Below are 8,209 nucleotides of genomic sequence, written 5' to 3' on the forward strand. Positions count from 1 at the left end.
GTATACACGACGAGCGACGCCGATCCTAGCCCCGATCCACCTCTCTACGACAGGCCGCCCCCTGACGCCGCCCTTAAGGTTCCATCACATTTCTACAAATTTCTTGCGGATTGACTCCTGGACGGGACTGAGCTTACCTCACCCTGAAATAGGTTCATCACAAGTGGCGCCCGAGCAGGGACCCAAGGGAACGTCAGCGAGGGTTTGTGGAATAAAACCCCACGGCCACTAGAAAAGAACACAAGAAAACGGCCCGAAGAAAACCCCGACCTCGCACAATACCAACGGCAAGAGTTGCGCAACGAGCAGACGAAAGCGCGACACAGCGACAGAGAAACGGGAACAGTGCCGTCACCCCGAGAAGAAACTCGAAGCGTCAGCCGCGAAGCTCGACACAGTTCCCTAGTGAAGGAAAAGCGCTAGCCCAGGGAAACAGCCAACTCGAGTAACAATCGAAGCGATGGAATCCCATACAGCGGAACAGCCCAGTGGGTATTACCCTGGAGAATTCGTCGCCAACTTAGGGGTGAGTACCGGCTGGATACACAAACGCCGCCGAGAGGAGCTGGAGTCCTTCGCGGAGGAATTCGGATTCAGCCGCGAGGGTAACGTGGAAGATTTGCGGAGAAATTTCGCCGAACTAGTCGCCGGGCCCCTCGAACACGATGCCTGGGTCAGGTTGGCAGAGCTCGAGCGGCAGTACGCCAGATCGCCAGGACGAGCCAGATCGCCCCAGCCCGACATCTCAGCACTAACAGAAGCGAAAGACGGACCCCAAACTCAGCCTACAAGTTCCAGGAGTCATGGAGGGCAAAGCCAGCACCTCACCGACATCGATAACCGTCGAAGATCTACCGAAGCCCCCGCCCCCGGAGAAGAATCTTGCCAACAGCAGGAGGAAATGGCCCCACAGACGGTCATTACTACAGTCACGCCGCACAGATGGCGGAACGGATCCGAAAGTGGGGAATCCAGTTCGACGGGCAGGACGACCCACTGTCGTTCGTCGAACTAATGGAAGAGCGTGCCCTCTCGTACGGGGTAGACATGAACTACGTGCCGCGAGCCATGGCAGAGCTCCTCACCGACCGAGCCAACCGTTGGTTCCGCACCAGCCGACTCCAGAGCGCCTCTTGGGCCGATTTCCGCCAGGAATTCCTATCCTTTTTCCAGCCTCCCCGGTACTTCGAGCAATTGGAAGACCAGATCAGGGACCGCAAACAAGCGGTGGGCGAACCGTTCAAGGACTTCGTCATCGAGCTCCGGTTGCTCATGCACCACGCCGGGTACGACGAAGCCAAGGAACTTAGCCGGATCTATGACAACACCCTCCCGGCGTACGTGCGAAGGCAAGAACTGAGAAGTCTGACGCAATTAACAATGTTGGCCACAGAGTTCGGGAGTATCCAGGAACGAAACGTACCAGCGACCTGCGACCAGCGAAAACCTCACTGGAACACCACGGAACCCGCAAGGAAGCCGCACCAGGCCGGCGCTCCAGCACAGGAAACGGCACATAGAATGATCACCACCCCCATCGCCAACCCACGCGCAGCCTGTAGACGCTGCGGAGAAGCTGGACATGTTTCTCGCGACTGCATCAACCCATCGATCCTCTTCTGTTGGGAATGTGGCAGGCGCGGAACGCGCACCGTGAGCTGTTGCCACCGGCACCAGTCGGGAAACGACTCGCGTCCCCAGCTGACACGGGAACAGACGGGCACGACGCTTCCTCAGACAACCAACTAAGAAACCCGCTACAAGTACACGACGGCCGGATAATGGCGAGAGCGACCATCGGAGGACGGCGCGCGGAAGCCACGGTCGACACCGGGGCGTCCCGAAGCTTCATCAACGCCGACCTCGCCCGCAAACTCGGCTGCGACAACGACCTGCGAGCCGCCCGCGTCCCGATACGCCTAGCCGACGGCTCAACTCGCGAGATAACTCAGATCTTGCTAGCGCACGTCAAACTAGACGAACAAGAGGTACAGATGCCACTCCTGGTACTACCCAATATGGTACAGACAGCCACCATAGGGATGGATTTCCTGTGCGCCATTGAAACCACAATACAAAGTGGCGGCACACGCCTCCATCTCCAAGGCTCCCAACGCCCCATCCCAAACACGCCGATTATCACCGCCAGCCAAGTACACGCCACCGGACCCATGAACTCGAGACCTCCGCCGCCAACGCATTCCCCGCCACGACACGAGACAAGAGCACAAGGAACAAGGAACACAGAACCCACTGCCACGACGAAGCACACTAGCCCCAGGCCCACTCCGAGAAAACCAAAACTAAGCAAAGCCACGAAGAAAGCGAGCCGGTCTCCCGAGGGCACCGACGCGGTTCCACCAACGAAGGGAAAAGAACCCAGGACGCCCCTCCAGAAGACAACCCACCGACCGACCCGCTACTCCCGCGTCCTCTCAGGCAGGAACCGGGAAAGGCGATCACTGCCACGCGAGGCACCCATCGGAACCCCGACGCACCTGGAGCCGACGCACCATTGATCGTCCCCGACATCATGGAACGTCTCCCGGGCAACACCTCGTACGGCGCCGACATGCGGCCCAGCACCACGCCTGGAGCCATGTCGGTGAACCTCACCGCCCAAACTAGCCGTCGGTCAAACGCTACGATCGCCATCGAGACCCGCACGTTCGTACATCACGCTGAGTACAACGTCGCGCAAGCACCCCCCAGGACACACACGAGCCCCCTGCTCATGATCGAGGCACCCGCCATCGTCGCCAGCATAAGCGAATACACTCGCGAAGTCGAACCACCAAGCGCCTTCGACACAACAATCCTCCCCGAGAACCCCGACCACACTTGCGACCCAGGAATTGACGACCCACCCGAGGACGATTCGGAACGGAGCCCCCACAGAGCGCCAATCGTCCTGGTCCGCAAAAAGGACGGGAGATGGCGCATGTGTGTAGATTTTCGGCAGCTAAACGAGCGTTCCATCCCGGACGCGTACCCGCTACCCAGGATCAACTACATACTCCGAAATGCCCACTTCATCACGACCCTGGACCTGAAAAACGGGTATTGGCAAATCCCAATGGCCCGCGACAGCCGGGAAGCCACGGCATTCACGATACCCGGCCGAGGATTATACCAATGGAAAGTAATGCCTTTCGGTTTACACTCCGCGGGAGCCACGTTTCAACGGACCCTCGACGCCGTTATCGGCGCAGACATGGAACCATTCGCGTTCGCATGTCTCGACGACATCGTCATCGTCGGGAAAAGCTTCCAGGAACACCTGAACAACGTGAAAGAAGTTTTCGCACGACTGCGGAAGGCAAACCTACGGGTCAACACGGAGAAGTGTGCCTTCTTTCAACGCCGGATAAAATACCTGGGACGGACCCCGACAAAATCGCAGCCGTAAAGGATCTGAGGCCGCCGACCAACCTGAAGGAGCTACGACAGTGCGTAGGCATGGCCGGGTGGTACCGCAGATTTGTCCCAAACTTTGCCACCGTAGTCCAACCAATGTCACTGCTGCTGAAGAAAGGGAAAGCATGGACATGGGGCCAAGAACAACAAGACGCCTTCGACGAGCTGAAAACACTGCTCACCACCGCACCGGTACTCGCCTGCCCAGACTTTAACGTCAAAATTTCCCTGCAGACGGACGCAAGCAACCTTGGGGTAGGCGCGGTCCTCACCCAAGAGATCGAAGGGAAAGAGCGGGTCATTGCATACGTCAGTCGACGCCTCAACAAGGCAGAAGAAAACTACTCGGCCACCGACAAGGAATGCCTCGCCGTCATCTGGGCGATCCGAAAATTGCGATGCTATCTCGAAGGCTACCGATTCGACGTCATAACCGATCATCTCGCACTAAAGTGGCTGAATACCCTCGAGAGCCCTTACGGTAGAGTAGCAAGATGGGCGCTCGAACTACAGCAATACCAATACGACGTGCACTATCGGGCCGGCAACCAGAACGTAGTCGCAGACGCACTGTCAAGACAACCACTGGAGACCCTCTCCCGCATTGAGGAAGACGACATACCATGCACCTGGCGTAAACAAAGGATCCAACAAGACCAAGACGAATCCCAGAAGTACCCAGACTACACGTACGAAAATGGGCAGCTATACCGCTATCTAGGACACGGAGCCGACGACGACGACCACATACCGTGGAAACTATGCGTGCCCAAAAACGGCCGGACGAGAGTACTCCGCGAATGCCACGACGAACCAACGGCAGGACACCTTGGCGCCCGGAAAACAATCCTGAGGACAACACAACGATACTACTGGCCAGGACTACACCGAGACGTGCGACGGTACGTGCAGGGCTGCGTAAGCTGTCAGAAGTTCAAAGCCACGCAGCGCAAGGCCGTGGGCAGGATGCTCACACGTAAAGCCGAAGAACCCTTCGCCACCCTGTGTGCCGACTTCGTCGGACCATTACCACGGTCCAAGCACGGGAACACCATCTTACTGGTATTCTTCGACACTTTCTCCAAGTGGGTCGAACTGGTACCCCTCAAAAAAGCGACAACAGCGAACCTCGAACGAGCCTTCAGAGAACGAATGCTGAGCAGCTTCGGCGTGCCGAAACTATTCGTCTGCGACAACGGGACCCAGCTCACCAGCCGATCGTTCAGAACATTCATGCGAAGCGCAGGAGTGGAGCTTCAACACACAGCCCCGTATTGCCCCAAGAAAACCCGACGGAGAGAGCCAATCGGACTGTGAAAACGATGATCGCCCAGTTCGTCGACGACCACCAGAATACATGGGACGAGCTCCTACCCGAGATGACATTGGCGATCAACTCCAGCGTCTCCGAGACGACCGGATTCAGCCCCGCCTTCCTCCTGCAGGGAAGAGAGCCCCGACTCCCCGGCGCCCTCTACGACGAAGTCACGCCCGGGAAAGGGAGTACGCCAGAGACGGCCACCAGCAAAGCGACGCGGCTGAAAGAAGTATTCGCCATCGTCCGGAACAACATCCAGAGAGCCAGTCAAGAACAAGGGAGACATTACAACCTCCGCCGGCGACTATGGCACCCCGCCGTCGGATCACTGGTACTACTACGCCAACACCACCTCTCAAATGCCGCCGAGGGCTTTGCGGCAAAGCAGGCCCCGAAGTTCGACGGCCCCTACCGGGGCAAGAGTTTTCCATCGCCAAACATCGACAAATTCCAAGACTGCGAAAGCCGGAAACACAAAACCGCAAATATCAACGACCTGAGAGAGTTTCACGATCACGAGTCCGACGAACACACTGACCTAGTCGAGAATGCTGACATCGACGAAGAAAGCCACGAGACCTCAACCCGACGCCCCAACCACGGCACCGCTGAGTCAACAAAACCCGGGCCACCCGGCCAAAAGACAGCACCGGCATAAAAACGAGGCCGATGGCATAATACCGCCGAGAATGCAAGCGCAGCGAACCGCGCGACCACCAATTAATCGAACAGCGCTGACGCCAGCGAAAGAAGTAACGTAACGCTCACGACCATGCGCCCCACAAACCCACTGACGAAGCGAAGAGAACGCGGAAACCCCAACGCAGACCCGCCGACGGGGCAAGAAACGAGATGGTAGCAAAGCGGCAGGCGATCCCAAAACGCACCCCCGGTGCAACACGGAAGCGAAAAAGAAGAGCGTGCTCCGCGAGTACAGCTCCAAAGAGCGGTTAAAAACGACTATTCCACGGCGAGTTATATCCCGACCATCGACGGCGACGTCGTCATCTGGGACAGGCCCGGATACTTGAGCCATGATATCTTTCACCTGAAATTGTCATTATTTTCGGTAATATATTAAAATACCCCTTGGCCAACAAAGTGTTAATCGTTCCCCGTCAAGGATTGGAACCATATTACTTGATTTGAATATTCGATTTGATATAGCTAAATAGGACTCTCAGCGCTGAGCACATTTTCGAATGATGAGCTAATTTCCTACAAGATTTATTAATTTAAAGTACCTATTTTTAAAATAAGGTGTTCGGAGCAGAACCCAGCCGATTAGCTGCTTGCCAAATAGCACCTATTTTGTTTGTTACTTATGTCTATGTCACTCATTTGTTTGTTAAAGCTTTGCGCTTGCTTGCCCTGCTAAACGCTCTCTGCCAGCTCGCTCTTCGCTATCTCCGCTTTGCGTCTGCCTCCCGCCGTCGGCCGAGCGAAGCTGCGCTTAGCGATCGGAGCGGCAATGTAAAGGGCAGGCAAGCCACACTTGCAATTTGGATGTCACGCATTAAAGAACATATCGTAATTTTATTTCTGCGCCGAGTTTTATTTAATTCGAAATAATTAGTCGGCCGATTGGGGATAAAAAACATTATCTCCACATAAAATTTGGTGACCCCGACGTGATCTCTGAGTTGCAGTGTCAATTAATAATCATTCGCGATCGACATTCGTTAGCCCTAGCAAATTTTCGGCGGTTAAGCACAATTCGGTGCTAAAACACACTTACATACACCTACATACACGCATTGCTGGCTATTAATTTCTCTGTCGCGACAATTCGGTCAGTGCAGTGCGGTAGGCAGTGCAGCGAACTCACTAATACACACAAGCGGAGTACAAAGCGGAATCGGACAGCTCGCACAGCCGCACAGCTAAAGGCATTAGCTGTAATCCCTTTGCTTTCGGCTCCCACGTTTATACGTATACAGGGTGTCTTTTTCGGTCGTGCTGAGTGACTCTTTTAAAACCTCAACATGGCAGCACCTGAGCCTACCAATGTCGCGAACGCAGCAATGCCGAGTGATGTAGATTTCTACAAGCACAAGGCCGAGTCCATCGCGCGCCAACTAAAGGCCATGGATCGCTTTCTCACCAAGGAAGAGCTTGCCGAGTTAGATGAGGCAGAACTTCAAGCTCGCTTAGAGCAAATCGAGCGAATGAATGCGGATTTCGATGCCGCTCAAACGAGCCTTGAAAGGCTGGATTTCCTGCAGTTAGCCCATGATGCCCGACTGGACTTTTCGAATGTTTATGTGAAGGTTAGGTCCAGGCTGTCGCGGGAGTTGATGGCTGCTCGCACGGTAAATGTTGCCAATTCAACGGCTCGGCATACTCTCGAGGGGAATTCGTCGTTGTTCGCCTATAATAGTATAGGCCGTTCTCGAATGCCCGAGTTGCAGCTTCCGCGATTCGGGGGGAACTACATGGATTGGCCAGAATTCCACTCGATGTTCGCGACAATGGTGCACAAAGACCATCGTATACCAATCATCGAAAAATTCCAATATCTTCGTGGATGTCTAGATGGTGCTGCGCTGGATACGATTCGTTCCTTGGAACTTTCTGAGGAGAATTACGACAAGGCGTTGAATTTGCTAATGTTGCGATTCGATAATAAACTGTTACATTTTCAGGCACACGTCAAGGCTATTTTCGGGCTGCAAGGGGTGGAGAAGGGCTCAGCTATCGGCTTGCGCGCGCTCAGCGACAAAATCAATTCGCACTTGCGTGCACTTCAGACCTTGGCGACCCCGCAGGAGATTTCGGATGGGTTGCTGATCTTCATCATAGGCACGAAACTGGACCACAAAACAAAGGAGAAATGGGAAGAGAACTTGCCGACGTCAGGATTGCCTCGGTGGTCAAGCATGGCCTCATTCTTGGAAGCAAGATGTCGGATGCTGGAAAATTTGGGATCGGCTATGGTAACAATTCCTAGCCAGCAGGTGGGAGAAGACAAACCTGTCACCCTTATCACCTCCAGTAACGACCATCCTAACCCCATATGTAACCATTGCAATTCCTCCGAGCATTACCATACTAGATGTCAGGAATTCCTGAATCTCTCTGCGTTTGAACGATACAAAGAAGCAAAGAAGAGCCGCTTGTGTTTGAACTGCCTCAACAAAGGCCATGAATTGCAGAGGTGCAGGTCAGGACTTTGCAGGCATTGCCAGGCCAAACATCACACGCTACTCCACATTCCATCGGGAACTGGTGCTTCATCTTCCTCTTCACCGGCCGAGCAATCTATCCAGCAAGAGGCCGCGACTGTGCTTCTAGCAAGCGGGTGTTCTAGCCCTCCCCCCTCGATCCAGAAATCTCAGCCTAGCCAGAACGTGTTGCTACCTACTGCCCTCGTCCATGTAACAGATCGTTATGGAGCACTTATCCCATGTCGTGCCATTTTGGATTCTGCATCACAGGCAAACTTTGTAACATCTAGACTTGCTGATCAGTTGC

The sequence above is a fragment of the Drosophila miranda genome (assembly GCF_003369915.1).
Source record: "Drosophila miranda strain MSH22 chromosome Y unlocalized genomic scaffold, D.miranda_PacBio2.1 Contig_Y1_pilon, whole genome shotgun sequence".
NCBI classification, from domain to species: domain Eukaryota; kingdom Metazoa; phylum Arthropoda; class Insecta; order Diptera; family Drosophilidae; genus Drosophila; species Drosophila miranda.